Source organism: Heterocephalus glaber, unplaced genomic scaffold (assembly GCF_053883595.1).
Source record: "Heterocephalus glaber isolate CG9 unplaced genomic scaffold, H.glaber_assembly_v1.0 deba00000896, whole genome shotgun sequence".
NCBI classification, from domain to species: domain Eukaryota; kingdom Metazoa; phylum Chordata; class Mammalia; order Rodentia; family Bathyergidae; genus Heterocephalus; species Heterocephalus glaber.
Window position 1 is genome coordinate 2,925,765 of NW_028258170.1, and position 21,030 is coordinate 2,946,794.

Genomic DNA, 21,030 nt, shown 5'->3' on the forward strand with positions numbered 1-21,030 from the left:
AAAAAGTTATCAGGTTCTTAAATGTTTCTTTTGGTCAAAACATAACATCATAGTAGCAAGAATGCTGTGTATGGTACTTTGCAATAACAGTTTTATAAAACTAAATGACAGTAGGTGAGTTATTTCCTTGATCATTTATGTCTCTATGTACAAGTACTTACATGTTTGCTGGTATAATTTTAAGATTCACTCATTAAAAATCAGGGCCAATAGGCATTTATTCCTTTATTTTCTGGCATATTTGATAAGATATATAATTTTATATTTTCTAATACAAATATATACCTGAAAAATATTATACTTCTTAGCATATTATGTAACATATAATATCATAAGGTAAAAAAATCCATTAGTTTATTTGTTGTACATTCCATCTGTATCACTTATCATTGATAACATATAAAATAAAAACCTTTCAAGTGTATTACTAAAGCAAATATAGTTTGCCTGCTCTAATGAATATCTGTGCTTTGTTGGCTTTGTCAGTCCAAGTCAGATACCTCCATGAGAGTGTAAGGCATTGGTGGATTTTCATGTGTCACAGGAATTTTCAGCGAGTATCCACTGTCAGTTGTTCTAAGATCTCACATTTTGCATCCGTTCCTGTTTCTAGAAAAATCAAGGTTTCTTTCACTGAAGATAACTGCCAGTGTCTCAGGTAGCTCTGTGTGATCATAAAACACATGAAAATGGCAGGCCAATCAGTGCATCTGGAAATAGTTCCATCTTGTTACAGTTTCCATACTTCAAAATAGTCTTCCCATTTCCTCAGTCTCTCAGAGAAATCTTAAATTGTATGAAGCAGATGCCTAAGATATAAAAACTTTTAAATGACAGCATTTAGTGTACAAAAGTTATTGAATATTCTCACCCCTGAGAGATTTTCTTAATGGAAAAACAAACATTCTATGCTTGCTTGCATGACTATGTAAATTTGATGTAATAACTGGAAGTTTACCTAACCACACCCATTGTTTGGTAGAATGAATAAAACCTTCAACAACATGAAATTATTTATACACAATGGTCTCAAATATGATGAAGAAATTTAAAAAATCCTTTAAGAGATTTATGATACTGTCCATTCACTTACCTATTAAGTTCTGTACCTAAAAGAGCAAAAACTGACATGCAACTTCATGAGATTTACAGACACATAAAGACATTTTAATATGTTAATATTTATAGTACCAAGGTACATTAAAATTTTCACCTGCTGGGAAAACGTCCTTATAGGAAAACAAATCTGTTATGTGTTCAACTATGTAAAAATGACCTAATTAGTGGAAACTTCCATGGCTAAATGCATTATTTGATGCCCACATAAATTTAAAAAATTACAGCACAAAAATTTTCTCTGTGATTTTTTTCTACTTTCAATCACTTATGGTAAAATAACGGCAAAGGACTTTGCTTTCAGTGTTTCTGGTGACATTCATGTGCCTGATCGATAAGCCTTGTACCCAACAAGGAAAAGGCTGGGATTCCATTTTTTGAAACAATCATGATGGAGGTTTTTTTTCACAAGTAGAAACAGAACTCTTTGGTTGTCATTCAAGTGGCATTTTGCTAAGGCCCCTTTCCTTCCCCATTAAAAACATGTCCATTTATCTCTGAAATTCATCCTAAGAAACCTAGCTATCCCATTGACTTCTAAAAACAATGATGGTATAAGGAGGAAGCACCACAACTCCAGGACCAGATAGCTGAATACATGGTCCACCTGGGGCAGAATTTGAGTTTTTGGAAACCTCCTGGGTCATTCTAACAGGAGAGTAATTATTCCATTTACACACACAGATACAGCCAATGATATTTTTGCATCATCACTATATTTAATAGATGCATTTGTTAGAATATTTGGAACAGATTCAATTGAAGTCATCTCTCTGAACAGGTTTCTTCCTGTGATAATCCCTACAGGATAAAGACTTGAGTTTTGCCAGGAAAGAGTAGCTAACTGCCAAGTGATATGAAACTTCTAATGTGAAAGATTCCAAAGTGTAATGATTAATAAGAAATGGGTTGAAATATTTAGTGAAGGCAAAGAATATTTAAACCAGCATGAAAGGGCCATGGATTCTTCACTGACTTGCACCGCAGCTGAGACACCATGGCTCTGAAGCCCTGCAAGTCCATTTTGAGTGTCTTCCCTCAAAAATATTAAATAATTCTATAAGCCATGAATGAAAACCTGAAAATCTGAGAGAAAGCTTCAGTAGTTCCTTTATCCTGAGGGAAAACAAATCAAATTAGTGGTTTGCCAAGAAGAATATCCTTTGTAAACAAGCAGGCATTCTCATGAGACCATAAAGGGGCTTAGTCTTGAAGTAGGACTAGTAATAATTACAATAATATTTGAAGACACTCAAACTGAGCTTGATTTTTTTCTAAATTTTATTGAATTAGAGTTAATTGCATATGGTACTTCTCCAGCATGTCCATATTTTTACAAATAACTTTCATTGGGACATTTTAGGTATACAATGTGATTTCATTCATTATTGGAAATTTACACCTTTACATAATCTATCTTGGTTCTCATTTTTCTCCATTTCCCTGCCTTTCCTTCAAACACTCCATCCCTCCCTATTTACAAAGACGTTGTTTCCATTTTTTGGTTTTCACATATTAATTCTAGTCCCTGCTTTCCTTTCTCCTACCACTCCTATTTCCCCTTCTCCTTTGCCCCTTTTTGTCCTATTTCTATTTTTCCCATTAAGTTTATTGATACATTTTAGATATAAAATACAGTTACATTCATCATTGGGATCTCGTACCTTTACATGATGTATCTTGGTTCTTATTTTTTCCCCTTCCCCTGCCCTCCCTTCACCCCCTACACCCTTCCCTATGTGCAAAGACTTTGTTTCCATTTTTTTCCTTTTCTCATTTATTCCTTTTCCCTTCTTTCCTTTCCCCTCCCCTTTCCACTTCCTCTATTACTTTAGACCTTTACTTCCTATTACACTATATCAATTATGCATTTTTAATTATAATATCAAAATGTAGAGGACATTACCACAGATTTTACAGAATTTAAAAGTATATAGAAAGCATATGACAAAAATATGTTTTGAAAAAATTTTGACAACTTCTAAGAAGTACCTTGGAAGACAAATTAATGAAACTAACTCTGGAGGAAATATAAAATTTGAATAGCACCTATTAAAGAAAGTATATTCCTAGCTTGAAAACCTACCCATATGACAACAACAGGCTCATATACATTGTAACTGATGAATTATATCAAACATTTAAAGCAGAAAAATGAAGAAACACGTCTCCCCTCATTTTAGGAAATCAACATAGTAGTAATACTAAAACTGGATAAAAATAATACAAAAAAGCATGAACATAGATAAAATTTGTTTAACAAAAAAAACTATTAGAAGTCAGATCTGCCAGTATGTAGAAAGTGGTTTCATTTAGGGATGACAGTGTTGGTTCAGCATTGGAAGATCCACCCCAGAAGTCATCATTTTAACAGGGGAAAGGAAAAAGCCATATGATCCTGTCAGTAGTTGCAGAAAAAGTATTGGTCTAAATTCTGCAGCTGTTCATGGTAAAAGCTATCAGGAGACTAGAAGTAGAACAGAACCTTCACAATGGATATGACATGTACTCCATACTTCAGCAAAAACACCTTGTAAGAATGGAAGAGATACAATGCTTTCTCCCTAAGGTGGGGAGCAACGGCAGATATGCCTACTCTTCATCTACCCATTAAACTTTGAAACATAGGCCCAAACAAAAATAATCTGGCAATAAAATGACACAATTAGCATAGGATTGGTGAGGTATAAGTAAAATCTTTATATGTAGATGAAATGATAATCTACAGAGAAAATACTAAGAAATCTCTAGGAGTCCCTAGAGCTTGTATTTGAATTTAACAGGATTAGAAAGCACAAGGTATATATAAAATTTCAGGTGTATGTATACTTGCTATAAATGAAGAATTGGATATTGAAATTTAAAAGTTAGGCAGGAGTACAAAGGACCTAGAAAAGTAAAAAGAACAAAAACAGTGTTGGAAGATATTTATTAACTAATATATTTTGGGAGTGGGGATCGAACTCAGGACCTTCTGCTTGTGAGGCAGATAGTGGAACCACTGAGGTAAATCCCTGGTGCTTATTACATAATTTTAATGCTTCCTCTAAATCTACAGTAATCAAGGCAATGTTGGCATAAAGAAAGACATATAGATCATTGGAATAAAAGAGAAAATCTGGAAATAGAACCACACATATATGGTGCACAGAGTTTTGGAAGATTATTTAAACTTAACATTTCATAGAACATAAATTCAACTCAAGAGCAGAGGAAAAGATAGTGTTTTCAGCAAATTGTACTAGAACTCCTGTTATCTGTATGTAAAAAATTAACCTCAACCCTTTATTTCCATACATAAAGATAACTTGAAAGGATCTATAAACCTAGATATGAAAGTCTAAAACTATAAAACTTTAAGAAGAAATTATAAGGGAAAATGTTCATGAATTTAGAGTAGGTAAGAATTTCTGAGGATACAAAAAACATGATGTATAAAAGAAAAAATTGATAAATGAGATTCCATCAAAATTTAGAATTTTAAATGACATCATTAAGAAAAAGAAAAGTAGTCCTTAAACAGACCATATTTATAATACATATAAACTATGGCCAGAATATATAAAGAACTCTTACAGCTCATTAATAGACAACCCAATTAAAAAGTAGACACAAGAAGATAATAGCCAGTAGAGCACAAGGAAAGGTGTGCAATTTTGGAATCAGAAAAATACTAATCAGTACAATAACAAGATTGAATTATACACTCATTAGGGAGATGAAGTTAAAAGTTTTAAAAGAACAAATGTCAGCTTAGGTGTGAACCAGTTAGAACTTTTGAATACTGATCTAGCTTCTTGACTTATTCTGCCAGTCTATTTCTTTTGATTGGTGAATTGAGACCATTAACATTGATGGTTATAACTGGTAGGTATTGACATCATTGTCATGACTTTTCTTTTTGTTAGATTCTCCCCCTTTGCTTTTAATTTCTTGTTACACCCAATAGATTCATTCTGCTGGCCTTCCTGGGGTTGTGATCCTCATTATCTTTTCCTAGGATATTGTCTAAAATTTTTAGAGTGCTGCTTTGGTATTCATGAAGTTCCTAAAGTGCTCTTTGTCATGAAAGTATCTTATTTCTCCATCAATTTTGAAAGATAGTTTTGCAGGGTACATCAATCTGGCTTAGAAGCTGTTTTTCCTTTCGAGCTTGAAATATGTCACTCCAAGCTCTTCTTTCCTTGAGAATTTGCATTGAGAAGTCTGCTGTGATTCTGTTGGCTTTCCTTTGTATATGATTTGTTTCTTTTCTCTAACTGCTTGTAGAATTTTGTTCTTCTGTTGGATTTCTATAATCCTAACTATTATGTTCCTATGTGTAGAGTTTTTTTTTTTTATCAAGACTACTTCGGGTCCTATATGCTTCACTTATCTGTATGTCAAGTTCTTACCCCCTGATTGGGAAGTTTTCGTCCATCACTTCTGTGAACAGTTTTTTTATTGTTTTGTTTTGTTTTTTATGTCATCTGCACTCTCTCCTGTTTCTTCATTGACTCTGATCAGTCTTATGTTACTCTTCTTTGCCACATCTAGCAGCTGCTGGATTGCTTTCTTGTGGTGCCTTATAATTTTAAAGAAATTTTTCTTTTCCTGGTCACTAATTGCAATCCTATTTTCTTTATCTGAAATTGTATCCTCTCATTGGCTAATTCTGGTGCATAAACTTTCAGTGCAGATTTTAATCTCCTGGAAATCTGTTTGCATCTCTTTTATGGATTCCATTTGTTTCCTATGTTGGGATTTCATCATGTTCCTTAGCTTCTCTATTTTTTTAACTGTGTCCTCTCTAGATTTACTAATCATGTGTTGCACTACAGGCATAATCTCTGCTGTTATCTGAGAAAATATTTCTGATTTCATTTTTTCCAGATCCTCTTTTGTTGCCAGTTCAGGGAGTCCAGGTGTTTGAGTGTTCCATCTCATTTCCCTTTGGGGTTGCAGTAGGTGATCTGGAAGGCTGGTTCTGAGGCTTTTTTATGTCTTTTCATTTCAACGGAGGTTGTGTGTGTGTGTGGGGGGGGTGATGCTGGTGCCTGCATGGCTCACCTCTTTTGTTCTGGAAGTGGTAGTAGTTTGGTCCACAAGCCTCCTACTCTGTAGTGGAAGCTGTGGCACATTGACCCGCAAGCCTACTCTGTGCTGGGAGTGGTAGTAAGTTGGTCTGGAAGCCTCCTCCTCTGTGCAGGGATCTGTGACATGTCTACCTGGTAGCCTCCTCCTCTGTGCTCAGAGCTGTGGCATGTAGACTCAGAAGCCTCCTCTGTGCTGGAAGTTGTGGTAGATCAGCCCAGAAGCCCCCCACTCTGCACTGGAAGCTGTGGCACATCAACCCAGAAGGCTCCTCTGTGCTGGGAGTGGTGGTAGGTTGTCCAGAAGCCTCTGTCTCTGCAAGTTTGTAGAAGTTTCAGTCCATAGTCAGCTGACTCCAAAACAGGGTTGTCAAACAGGCATCACAGAGGAGAAACCTGTCCTATTTCATATTATCAATTATACCTTTTAGTTCTTATTTACACTTTCAGTTTCTCACACTAGAGAAACTATTCAGTATGTATGCATGTGTGTCCTATTTATTTTACTTGTGTATTGCCTCAATATGTGTCCATTAAGCTATAAATGTCTTTAATTTCTCACTTTTTAATGGCTGAGTAGTACTCCATTTTATTAAAAAAGAAAACACATCTTCGTTATCCAGTCTCCAGTTGATGGACATTTGGGCTGTTTCTAAGTTTTACCTATTACAAATTGTGCTGCTATGAACACGGGTGCACATATATCACTGTGGTATGATTCTTTTAATTCTTTGGGGAAGATACCCAGCAGGGGAATACCTAGGTCAAATGGAACTTCCAGTCCTAGTTCTTTGAGGTATCTCCATACTGATTTCCACAGTGGCTCTGTACTATTTTTAACAAATGTTTGTTTGCATGGACCCTAATTGCAGTCCTATATTCTATATATGATATTCTGTCCTCACATTGGTTCATTCTGCTGAGCAAAATTTCAATGGAATTTTTTAAAATTTTCATTAAATTTATTGGTACTTTTTAGGTATACAATATTTACATTCATCATTGGGATCTTGTACCTTTGTATATCTTGGTTCTTATTTTTTCCCAATCCCCAGCCCACCCTTCAACCCCTCCATCTTTCCCTATTTACAAAGTCTTTGTTTCCAATTTTTCCTTTTCTCATATTTTTTTCTTTTCCCTTCTTTGATTTCCCCTACCCTTCCAACTTCCCCTACTCCTTTAGACCTTTTCTTCCTATTGCACATTATCAGTTATATATTTCTATCCTCATTTACAATTTCAGTTTCTCACACCAGAGAAAGGATTCAGTATTTATACATGTGTGTCCTATTTGTTTCAATTAAGAGTATTGCCTCAATGTGCAACCATTTAGCTATAAATGTCTCTAATATCTCATTTTTATGACTTAGTAGTACTCCATTGTGTATAAAAAAATCTCTTTATCCAGTCTCCAGTTGATGGGCAATTGGGCTTCTTCCAAGTTTTAACTATTACAAATTGTGCTGCTATGAACATGGGTGCACATATACAACTGTAGCATAAATCTTTTAATAGTTTTGGGGTGATACCCAGCAGGGGAATAGCTGAGTCAAATGGGACCTCTACTCCTAGTATCTTGAGGTATCTCCATACTTACTACCTCAGAGGTTACACCACTCTATACTCCAACACCAGTGGAGAAGTGTTCCTTTCTCCCCAGAGCCCCACCAGCATTTGTTATTGGTTGATTATTTAATAGTGGCCATTCCCCCAGGTTTGAGTTGCAATGTCAGCCTTTTTTTCTGTTGCATCTGTTTAGTGATCAGTGATCTTGAATGTTTTTTCATATGTTTCTTCGCTATTTCTACTTCTTTGTCTGAGAAATGTCTGTTCATTTCAGATGCCCATTTTTGGATTGGGTCTTTAAACTTGGAAGGTCTGATTTTCTTAAGTTCTTTATTGATTCTAGATAGTAGACCTTTGTCTGGGGAGAAGCATGTGAATATTTTTCCCACATTGTAGGTTGTCTCTTCACACTGTTGGTGGTTTCACTTGCTGTGCAGAAACTTTTTAATAGAAAGAGATCCTACTTGTTGATTGTTTGTGCTAGTTCACTGGCAACTGAAGCTTTGTTCATAAAAACTTTGCCTACACCAATGTTGCAAGTGTTCAACCTAATCTCTGTTCCACCTGGCTCAGTGTTTCTGTTTTAATATTTAGATCTTTAATCCATTTTGATCTTACTTTAGTGCATGGTGAGAGATACAGCTATAGTTTTAATCTTTGGCAAGTTGAATCCTGAATTTTCCAGCACCATTTATTAAAGAGGCTATCTTTCATCCAGTGAGGGTGTTTGGTTCATTTGCTGAAGATGAGGTGGCTGAGTGTGTGTAGAATGGTTTCTGCATATTCCAATCTGTTCTACTGGTCCACTCAGGTCTGCTTCTTTGCCATTACTGTGCTGTTTTTATCTCAGTAGCTTTGTTATAGTTTCAAGTTGGGCAGTATGATACCTGCTGCCATGTCTCTGTTGCTTAGAATTTCTTTTGCTATTCTAGGTCTCTTCTTGTTACAAATGAATTTTTGGATTGTTTTCTCAAGGTCCGTGAAGTATGCTGCTGGAATTTCAATTAGCATTGCATTGAATTTGTATAGCAGTTTTGGAAGTATAGCCATTTTCACTACATTGATTCTTCCTACCCAGGAGCAAGCGATGTCTTCCCATTTTCTGATATCATATTCAATCTGTCTTTTCAGAGTTTTATAATTTTCAGAGAAGAGGTCATTGATATCTCTTGTTAGTTTGATTCCCCAGTATTTCAGTTTTTTGGATGCTATTGTGAAAGGATTTGTTTGCCCTTTTTTTCTCTGTGAGTCTGTTGTTCATGTAGAGGAAAGCCATTGATATTTTGTGCTGAACTTGTATCCAGCCACTTTACTGAATTTGCTTTTTAAGTCTCGAAGACTATTGATGGAGTTCTTGAGGTATTCTATATAGAGTATCGTTTCATCTGCAAATAATGACAATTTGAATTCTTCATTTCCTATCTTCATTCCTTTTATTACATTCTCTTGTCTAATTGCTGTGCCTAATGTTTCCAAAACTATATTGAACTGCAGTAGTGATAGTGTCTTGTCTTGTTCCTGATTTTAGTGTGAAGGATTTCAGTTTTTGACCACTTAGTATGATATTGTCTGTTGATTTTTCATAGACCATTTTTATCAGATTGAGGTAGAGACCATCTATTCCAGTGTTTTGTAGGGCTATTGTCATAAATGTGTGTTTGGATTTTGTCAAATTCTTTTTCTGGCTCTATTAAGGTGGTCATATGTTTTTTTTCCCCTTGGCTCTATTGATACAATGTATTATATTTATGGATTTGCATATGTTGAACCATCTGTGCATCCCTGGGTAGATCTCATTTGCTCAGGGCTTATGATCTTATTGATGATCTTCTGCATTCTATTTGCCTGTATTTTATTAAGGATTTTTGCATCTATGTTCATTAGTGAAATTGGTCTATAGTTTTCTTTTTCGCTTTGGTCTTTCTCTGCTTTGTGGATCAATGTGATGATTGCTTGCAGAAATCAATTTTTGACTATTGCCTCTTTTTCAATTTCAGTGAAGAATTTAAACAGTAGTGGCAGTAGTTGCTCTCTAAATGTCTTATAGAATTTCACAGTGAAGTCATAAAGATCCGGGATTTTCTTAATTTGTATGCTTTTAATTACATTTTCAATTTCATTTATTGATTTTGGGTGGTTTCGAATTTTTAGGTTTTCTTTGTTCAACTTTGGTAATTCACATGTATCTAGGAATCTGTCCATTTCTTCTATATTTTCCATCTTACTGGCATATAGGTTCTCAAAGTAGTTATTAATGATCCTCTGGATTTCTGCTGGGTTCATTGTAATTTCACCCTTTTCCTTCCTAATTGCATAGATTTGGACCATTTCTTTCCTTTTTTGATAACATTTGGTAAGGTTTTCTCAATATTGTTTATTCTCTTGAAGAACCAACTCTTGGCTTCATTGAGCTTTTGTATCTTTCTCTTACTCTCCATTGCATAGATTTCTGCTCTGCTCTTTATAATTTCCTCCCTGATATGAGCTTTGGGTTTGTCCTGCTCTTCTTTTTCTAGAAGCTTGAGGTTGAGAATCAGGTTGTTTTATTGGGCTCACTCTGTCTTCCTAATATAATTCTTCACTGCTATGCATTTCCCTCTTGAGACTTCTTTCATTGTGTCCCATAGATTTTTGATATATTCTATTGGCATTGTGATTTGATTGTAGGAACTATCTGATTTCTTCTTTAATTTTCTCTGTGACCCATTGGTTATTCAGAAGTGTGGAGTTCAATTTCCATGTGCATATGAAATTCGTGAGGTTTGTTTTGCTATTGATCTCCAATTTTATCACACTACAGTCTGATAATATAGAGGGGATAACTTCAATTCCTTTGCACTTACTTAAACATGTTCTATAAAAGAGTATGTGGTCTTTATTGGAGAAAGACCCATGTGCAGCTGAAAAGAATGTGTATTCTGATTTTGTCAGATGCCACAATGGGTAAACATCTGTTAAATTCATTTGTTCAAGAATTTGATTGAGTTCTAGTATTTTGTTGTTAAATTTTGTCTAGTTGATATATCTATTTGTGACAGTGAGGTATTGAGGTCCCCCACTCATACTTTATTAGTGCTTATTTGATATTTCATGTTCATTAATAGTTGTTTTATATAGTTGGGTGCACCAGAGTTTGGTGCATATATATTTGTGAATGTCATCTCTTCCTCTTGGATTGTTCCATTTACATGGATATAGTGTACTTCTTTGTCTCTCTTAAGCAGTGTTGGTTTGAAATCCACTTAATCCTCAAAGAAGATAGCTACTCCTGATTTTTTCAGGTTCATCTCACATGGAGTATTCTTTTCCACCCTTTAACTTTCAGACTATGAGTCTCTTTTTGAATTAAGTGTGTTTCTTGTATGCAGCATATTGTTGGATCTTGCATCTTGACCCATTCTGCCAGTCTATTTCTTTTGATTGGTGAATTGAGAACATTAACATTAATGGTTATAACCGATACACAATGACTTATCACTGTCATGACTTTTTCTTCTTGTTGGATTCTCCGCCTTTGTATTTAATTTCCTGTCCTGCCTGATGGATTCATTCTGATAAACTTGCTGGGTTTGTGATTCTGATTGTCTTTTCCTAGGATATTGTCTAAAATATTTTGTAGTGCTTGTTTGGTGCTCATGAAGTTCCTAAGGTGCTTATTGTCATGAGAGTATCTTATTTCTCCATCAATTTTGAAAGATAGCTTTCCAGCGTATGTCAGTCTGGGTTGGAGGCTGTTTTCCTTTAGCCCTTGAAATACATCACTCCATGCTCTTCTTGCCTTGAGTGTTTGTATTGAGAAGTCTGCTGTGATTCTGATGGGCTTTCCTTTGTATATGTTTTGTTTCTTTTCTTTAACTGCTTGTAAAATTTTGTTCTTCTGTTGTGTTTCTAGAATCTTAAATATTATATGCCTATGTGTAGATTTTTCTTTTGTCAAGGTTACTTGGAGTCCTCTATGCCTCAATTACCTCTATGTCTACTTCTTTTCCCCTACTTGGGAAGCTTTTTCCATCACTTCTGTGAACAGATTTTTTTATGTCATCTGCACTCTCTCCTATTTCTTCAGTGACTCCCGTCCATCTTTTGTTATTCTTTGCATCATCTAGCAGGTGCTAGATTAATTCCTCAGGATCCCTTACTATTTCAAAGATTTTTTTCCCTGGTCACTATTTGCAATCTTGTCTTCCATATCTGAAATTTTGTCCCATATTGGCTTATTCTGCTGCATAAAGTTTCAGTGGAGCTTTTAATCTTCTGGATCTCTGCATCTGTTTTATGGATTCCTTTGTTTCCTCTTTTGGGATTCCATCATGTTCCTCAGCTCTTCTCTTTTTTATCTGTGTCCTCTCTAGATTTACTGATCATGTTTTGCACTATGGGTACAATCTCTGCTGTTATCTGAGAAATTATTTCTGATTTCATCTTTTCCAGAACCTCTTTTGTTGCCACTTCAGGAAGTATAGGTGTTTGAGTATCAAATTGTTCCATCTCTTTTCCATTTGGGGTTGCTTTAGGTGATCTGCAAGTCTGGTTTTGTGACTTGTTTACGTGCCTTCTCATATCAAAGGGGTGGGTGTTGTGCTGCTGACACCTGCAGTGCTCACCTCCTTGGTGTTAGGGATGGGCTCTGCTACTTGGCACTGGGGGCCATGGTATTGCAGCCTGAAATGGTCACCACCTTGGCGCTGGTGGGGGCTCTGATTGTAGGCACTGAGAGCAGTGGTAAGGTGGCCCAAAAGGCTCACCTACATGCTGCTAGGGGTTGTTCTGCTCCTCTGCACCAGGGGATGTGGTATGAAGTACCAAAAGACATATTTTTAATTAGCAAGAATGAAGCCTTAAAAGATGTGACTTGAATGACTGAAAGACAGAATAATTCTGCTTATACTTGTGAGAAACTTCTATGGTTCACTTTTTGAAGAACTAAAATCCCAGCTTTTGCTCACTAAGTAGATCTTTTATTGGTGATGTTCATCAGTTTCCTTGAAAATTCTTGAAAGCACAACCCTTTTTGTTTACTCCACCATGATTAACAGAAAAGAGAAAAACACAAAACTAATTTTTACTTATTTGTGACATGTATTGAATTTGAACAAGAAAGTTTCCACTTACTAGGTCAATTTTTTATATAGTTGTGCAAACATAGCATCATTGTTTTTCAGTGAAAATGCTTTCCCAGCAGGTGTGAATATACAACACATGTCTTTAAATGTATTTACATGTTAGGCTTTTGTTTGCTTCTTCTACACTTCTGAATGCAAGAATGGCAATTTTGTTGTGAATATATGTTTGCTGTAGCCATTTGATATTATTTCTGGATCCCTTAGTCAGCTATGAATTATCTCAGGTTTTGTGAAGGCCCACAGGTGTGAGGTATTTGCCCTCACCCTCAGTAATAGAAACATTAATTTTCAGGACCACGGACAAGACCCAAGGTGAAATTTTACAAAAACAACAGAAAAAGGAAATTGAAGGAATATTTCTGTGATAGAGTGAAATAGACCTAATGTATTACAAGTGAAATAGGAGTTAAGTGAATTAGAAAAATTAACTTGCAAAAATACAGAAATTAATCAGAACATACCACATCTGTACAAAATATATTTTTTGTAGTGTTGATGCCTGATAGGTGTTTATTTTCCATTTTGCCACATAAGAAGTGAAACATGCTACATGCATAGCAAAGAAAACATGACATTTTTTACTCTAGTTTATGGTATATTATATTTTTCATGATAGGTTCACACAGAAGTGTAATTATTTCAGACATTTGTGTTAGAGAGTTTTTTTCATTAAGTTTGTTGGTACATTTTAGGCATACAATACAGTTATATTCATCATTGGGAACTTGTATCTTTACATGAAATATCTTGGTTCTAATTTTTCCACATTCCCCTGCTCTTCCTTAAAGAGATTTTAAAATTGTATAACATAATATGTGTTTCAGCAATGTAAGGGAACAATTGTAGGGTTTTTTTTGTGTAAGCCTGATATGGGATTCTATATATTAATTTCAAATTCATCCCAGAAAACATGTTAGTGCATATATTTATAGAAACCTATGATCAGAGAAATGTCTCATCTATGGTCACGTGTTATTTTAAAGTGCTAGGTAGAATACATTTTCAATTGTAAGGTTGGGTTTTTTTTGTTGCTACCAAGATTGAACTTGGGACCTGCATTTGCCAGGCAGATGGCAGAACCACTGAGCTAAATCCCTGGCCCTCAATTGTAGAGTTTTATCAAATGTTCTTAAAATTTTATTTTGGAAAGTGTTAATGGTTTATGCTGATGATATAGTCATAGTATTCTTCAATTTTGTAGTAAAAATCTTTGATAACTTAAACTATATGGTATGAAGTGGAGTTTAATTGCTCTACTCTTTCTATTATGCAGACAATTATTTTGGCCAGCTGAAAATTTGTCTCAGTGAAACCCCCAATTGTTAATGAAAATAAAGACTCTAAGCACTGCAGATATGGATGGGAAAAGAGCAAAGGATACAAACTACTTTGTATCCTTACCTTCTTCAACAGATGTGCCATTTTCTCTATAAAGCTTCAACAAAGGCAGATTTCTCAAATGTGATGCAAACAGTATTGTAAATGAGACAGGTGGAAGGGTCATTACAGATGGATTCAAGGGCAGCTTGGACTTTTTCAACAGGGCTTCCTCTACTACCACAACCATGTATGTGGACTCCTCCTGCTTCCTCCTAGTCAAAATACAATTGTTCATAGGTAAATATTTTTAGTACTTATATATAATACAATATATAATCCAAAGACATTAAATTTTACTTTATTTGCCCAAAAGGGTTCATGAGTTATACCTATACTATTCTTCATCTCCTATCCTATGTCAATAATTCTTATTCAATTGAGAGACTCTGGTGATGTACTCTGATACAATACTCATAGTGGACCATTCAAAAAAGTTAAAATTAGGTATTAATTATTTAAATTTTACTTGGTACCTCACAGTAGTACAGAAGACTGCACATATAGTAATAACTCCAAGTGTAGATATTCTTGAGTATCCTCATGCTAAAATGATGAAATAGAAACACAAGGATATTTATTAAGTTGTTGTGCATCACCTAGATAGAAAGGAAATTAATCTGGGATTGCAACACAAGTGCTGCCTCTCCAGCATGCACACTACTCTTGACTGTGCTATGTTCTCTCTAAGAGGATGTCTTGGATGCTGTTTAGATTCATATTGAATGAGAAATCTAAAGATATTATTGGGTTACTGTAGTTTTAACATCTAATTTGTCACTGGGTAGCTTTTTTCAGGACCCAGTGATGGGCTGTAAAACTTTTATTGGATTATGTAAATGTGAAAAATTGGAAAATGTCAACAGATGAAAAGACTGGAGGGCTGTACTGATACTTTTGTACATAGTTTAATTGGACAGATTCTGAGATTGTCTAGTCCAGTCCCTTTGGTTTTCTATGTGAAAAGTGCAGCATTTGAAATTGCATTTAAAAAATGACTCAAATCTATGCCATCTCACACTGAGTGTGGACTTATGCCTTCAGTAGGCTATGTTTTTGGAGTTTATGTAGTGCTGTTCTGTTTCAGAGCAGTCTCAATACTTAAGCCTTACATAAATATCTCTCATCTGCTGTTCTCTACTTCTTTTTTAGGTTTTCTTTTCATTCTTCTTCACTACTTATTTCACCAAGGAGTTCTGAAAAAAGAAGTACTAGGTGCTAATGCAGTAGCCAGTGGCAGTCATGGGTCAGTTCAGGTTAGTTAAAAAATTTACTAAAATCAGGAGAGTGTACATAAACTTGTAAGGAATTTGGTACCAGCAAGAATGAAATGGAAAGAATTAGAGCTCTCAAAAAAGCAAAAATCAAATTACTAAAGTTTCCACTACAAGGAGTAGTGTGCTGAGTAATTTTGTAGTTCTTTGTACAGTCCCAGTTTGGGATGTTAGTACTGAATGAGAGCTTATAAAAACAAGTCCTTTTAGATTTGCATGACAGAAGACTCATACTGCAGTATCATGGTATTGACCTCTGCCTTCTAGGAGAGATATCACTTTTGGTGTGACACAGATTGTCTTGTAACTTCATTCCCTACAAAAGCTATCAATGAGAAAGACTGAGTCTATGATAATGAATATATTTAGTGTTAATTTCCATGGCTAGAGAGTAGGTTTCTTGAAACCAAAGGCCTTTCTCTTCTTTGTCCCTTCTGATTCCCATGTCATGCAGTAACATATTTGAAAGAAAGTGTGAAATGTACAAATCACCATGATGTCTTCATCTTTCTCCTCTACAGATATCCATTGAAAAAGAATCTCTGATTTGTAGGCCCAACAAAATCATTCAGGGACAATTAGAATAATCAATATGTCTAGCAGGTTATTTGGAAGAGGATCCCAGTTGATGCTTGCTCAGTGTTTACTGTGTGTTCACCACTGCGGAAGGTATGATAATGAAGATGGACTTTGTGACACACAGTGCCATTTTCCTGTTCACAATTTCCTGGCAGGAAATGTTCTCATGAGCTTGCATCTCTGTAGCAAGCCTTCTAGAAGACTGAATGGGGCATGGTAACAATTTCACAAATTTGTCCTCCTGGGCCTCACTCAGGATCCCAGTGCACAAAAAGCAATATTTGTTATGATTTTATTCATCTACCTGTGACAGTGCTGGGCAACCTACTCATTATGGTGACTGTCCTTTCCAGGCCTTCCTTGGGGTCTCCAATATACTTCTTCCTTGCCAATCTTTCACTCCTAGATGGTGTTTATTCCACTATCTTCTCACCCAAGTTGCTGAGAGACCTGCTCAGCAATAAGAAGACCATTTCCTTGCCAGCCTGCATGGGCAAGATCTTTACAGAGCACTTATTTGCTGGCACTGAGATCTTCCATTGGGTGGTGATGGCCTATAACCACTATGTGGCCATCTGTAAGCCTCTGCTCTATTTGACCATCATGAACCGACAGGTTTGCATCCTTTTCTTAGTAGTGTCCTCAGCTGGAGATTTTGCACATCCTGTGATTCAACTTGTGTTTTTGTATAATCTCCCCTTCTGTGGCTCCAATGCCATTGATCACTTTGTGACATGTACCCATTATTGGAGTTTGTGTGCACTGACACCTACCTTATTGGCTTCAGTATAGATGCCAATGGTGGATCCATCTGTACAATGGTCTTCATCCTCCTCCTTATCTCCTATGGAATCATCCTAAACTCCCATAAAACTCACAGTAGGGAAGGGAGCTGCAAGGCCCTTTTTACATGCAGCTCTCATATCACTGTGGTTGTCCTCTATTTCATTGCCTGTATTTTCATGTATGTTAGACCTGTCTCCAACTTTCCCTTTGAGAAATTCATAGCCATTCTTTATACACTGGCTACTCCTATGTTAAATCCTTTAATATACACTTTGAGATATTCAGAGATCCAATATTCTATGGAACAACTCTGGTGTAAGAATTCAACTATGGAGAGAAAGTGTTAGTAATTCTGATGTAAGAAACATGAAGTAAATCCTAAGAAAGAATGATGTCATCTCACCAGTTGGTTAGGTCTGTATCTTTTAATTTATACAAAACCATTAAAGAAGAAGTACAAGTTATACTTTGTGTTGTAACTATTGTAGTAGAGTTTGTGAGAGATGTGGTAAAAGAACCACTTTTTATTCTTTTATGTGAGAAGTTAAGGAGAAACATAAGAACAGTACACCTTCTAATTTGCTTTTTTCTCAGTTTAGTTTAAAATAGGACTTTTACAAATGTGGTTGCTTTCTTTTCAAAGAAGAAAGAAGGCACCCTTGGAAATTTTCTATGACCCACATTCATGAGAAAGAAAGAGTCTATTGTTCAGATAATTTCTGAGATGAAAAGAGAAGTTTTGAACTTGTCATGTTCATTATTTGATCATTATAGCACATTTATTAGTTGCATTATGAACTTGGTTTTAGGATTATTTTTATTTTTCAGGTTCAAAAATCTATGTGTTTTTCAAATATAGTTTTTGGATATAAGGTGATATTGTGTTCAGCTAAAAATATCATCAGTGAACAGTTTTTTTAAAAAACAAATTCAATCAAGTTGATGAGGAAACCAGTTCAAAGGGCTTTATTACAATTCAATATTTTGTTTCAGAAAGCCATAAGCAGCCAAGTTGTAATTGTAGTGTTTTGACATGTATCACTGTTATGGAACCATCAGAGTCAAATGTTTTCAATTTTTATTACCCTAAAATATTTTCTTACTACATTTTCCTTTTGTAATGAATGTGTCTACTTCCATTATCTCTGGGTAACACTGATACATTTCTTTCCTCCTACTTTTGCCTTTTCCAAAATGTATTAATAAATATGAGCCACAAAGTATATGGCCTTTTGAATCTGGCTTCTTTCTTATAATGCCTTTGAGTTCTTTGGGTATAACTATAGATATCAGGGGACCATTTATTTTTACTGCTGCATAGTGTTCTAGTTTATGGAGATATCCTAAATTTTAACCCTTTTAATCACATTTCCAATTACAGATATTTTGGTTCATTGCAGATATTTGAAATTATGAGAGAAACTGTTCTAATATGATAATATATAATGTATGTTAATGTATAAGCTTTCACTTAATAATAAGTTTTTGTTACATGGGTAAATATCTAAGAATAGAAGACATGGGTTCTATCATAAGTGCATATTTGACTTACTGTAGGAAATGGCCAAACTCTTTTCCAAAGTGTTCACACTTTTTTTCCAGCTAGCAAAAATGATATTTTCAGGTTGTCTCTCTCCTTGCCAGAACTTGGTGTTGAAGAGATCTTTAAATTTTAGCCATCTAAATTAGAGTATAATGATATCTTTTTAATGTCTTAATTTTTATTTTTAAATGACTAATAATATTGAGCATCTTTCCATGTGCTCAATTTACTTTTATACAACTTCTTTAAGTGGGTTTTTTTGCTCATTCTATATTGAGCTCTTACTACTGAAAGTTGAGTTTCTTATACATCCTGGAAACAAACTCTCTTATCAGCTTTATGATTTGCATATATTTTCCCCCTTCAGTGATTTGTTTTCTCATTCTCTTAAAAGAACCTGCTCAATAAAATGTTTCCGTTTTTATGGTGTACAATTACTAACTTCATTTTTTGTCAATCATTTTTGCTATGTTCAGGAAATCTTTGGGCAACCCAAACTCACAAAACTCTTTTCTGATGTTCCCTTTTAGAACATTTATAGTTTTTTGTTAATTTTAGGTCTGCAAGTCATTTTTGAGTTAACTTTTGTTTGTGGTGTAAGGTAACAATGTTTACTTTTAGTAAGTGGATATCCAATTACTTCAAGACTGTTTCTGAAAAGTCTAGTATTTCTCTATCTCATTGTAATTCTGTAAACAATTGTCCATCCAATGTATGGATTTATTTCTGGACTATCTATTCCTATATTTATATATATACATTTTCTTCAATACTGCACATTATGCTATGTATAGAAATCCTGCAGTATGAGTTCAACTTCAGACTTTTCCAAAATTATTTTAGCTAGTCTAGTTCTATATTTTCATACAAATTCTTGAACCATCTTTGCAGTTTTTGTAAAAAGAATGGGTTGTTATTTAGATTTTTTTTTTTTTTTTTTTTTGTACTGGGGATTGAACTCGGGACTTCCTGCTTGCAAGGCAGGTGATGGAACCACTGAGCTAAATCCCCGGCCCTTTAGAATATTTCTTAATCTGTAGATGAATCAGAGGAGAAAGGACATATTAATGTTAATGAATCTTCCTATCATGGATGTGCTGAAACACCTCGTGTTTTGATTTCCTTTGATTTCTTTCATTAGTGTTCTGTAGTTTCAATGAGCTATATCAATTGTCCTACAGGTTGTTCACTTTCAGAACAAGTCAATGGAGGCCTTGATTAAAATGCAAATAAAGCCTAGTTTGCTAAAATAAGTCTTGCTTATCATCTCATTTTCAAGGGACCATTGATGGAATGTGTATTGGCACAGAAACAAATAAGAGAAAACAGATGTGAGATTTCTCTATACATCCCCCTGTTCTCATGGAACATTCACCCAGATAGACAGCACATGGGGTTATAACATACATTGCTGTACATCTCAAAGGACTTAAATCATATAGAAGACATAAGTGAGAGTGAGGAAGTAGATCATAAATTGATAACAAAAATATACATTAAAAAATTCCCCAAACATTTAGTAATGAAATGACCCAAGTGAATTTGAAACCTAATATTGTGTCAATCTCTACTGGAATATATTCTGCAGGAAAAAAAACTGCAAAGAAATGTTGTTTTGAGAAGTAGCCTTATATTTGTAGTACCCTTAGCATTATTTTCTTTTTTTCCAGTTCTATTAATGAATCACATATACTGAGAGCATACTCTTGATGTTTTGATATGTGTATGTACTATGGAATAATCATCATAATTGAGTTAATACATATATCACATCAGTTAATCAATATTTTCTTTCACTTATTGTAGCTAGAACATTTAAGGTCAACCATTTCAGCCAATTTAAGTAAACAATATCATCTTTTATCAAATTTCAGATATACAGTATAGTCTTCTTAACTACAGCTACTATGCTGTATGTAAAATGTTGCAATCATTTTGCTTATATATCCAATCTTGCAGGGTTTGATAGGCAAAGTTCTTCTCCCCTTTTTTCTGAGACTATTTTATATCCCACATATAAATGAGATAAGTCATTATAAGGCATACTTACAGTAATATATCCTTCAGGTTCACTTATAGTATCATAATAACAGCATATCATTTTTATTTAAGGGTAAATAATATTCCATATATTCATTTTATAAATAATGTATACAATAAAGTATTTTATCATATAAGTAGTTTATGATTATTGTAATTAATATGACAATATCTATCAGTGTTACCTGGGTTCACACACTTAATGTCTTCCATGATTCTGGGGAAGATGGCCATGATTGTGTTCCACTACCTATACAGAATTAGGAAAAGAAGCAAAATTTTGCAGAATGCTTCCATTCCTTAACTTAATTGTTCACAAACAGAAGCATTTTTGGACCATTATACTGTATTATATATTACCTACCAGCTTATCATATATTATAATATACAATATAATTGAATGATAGTTATACATACATTACATATATGTCATTCTAGTTACCCATTTATTGACCTATAGACATTGCTGTTTTCAGATGTTGGCTCTTGTGAATTTCACCACTATGGAAATGGAAGTACAGATCTGTACAAGGTCCTTTTTTTTCCCTTTTAAT

The 21,030-nt window shown here is 34.7% G+C and overlaps 1 pseudogene; it reads left to right on the forward strand.

Annotated features, from left to right (window-relative positions):
- The first annotated feature begins 16,313 nt into the window (after positions 1–16,313).
- On the forward strand, positions 16,314–17,240 carry LOC101715914 (olfactory receptor 4A16-like; annotated as a pseudogene).
- The last annotated feature ends 3,790 nt before the right edge of the window (positions 17,241–21,030 follow it).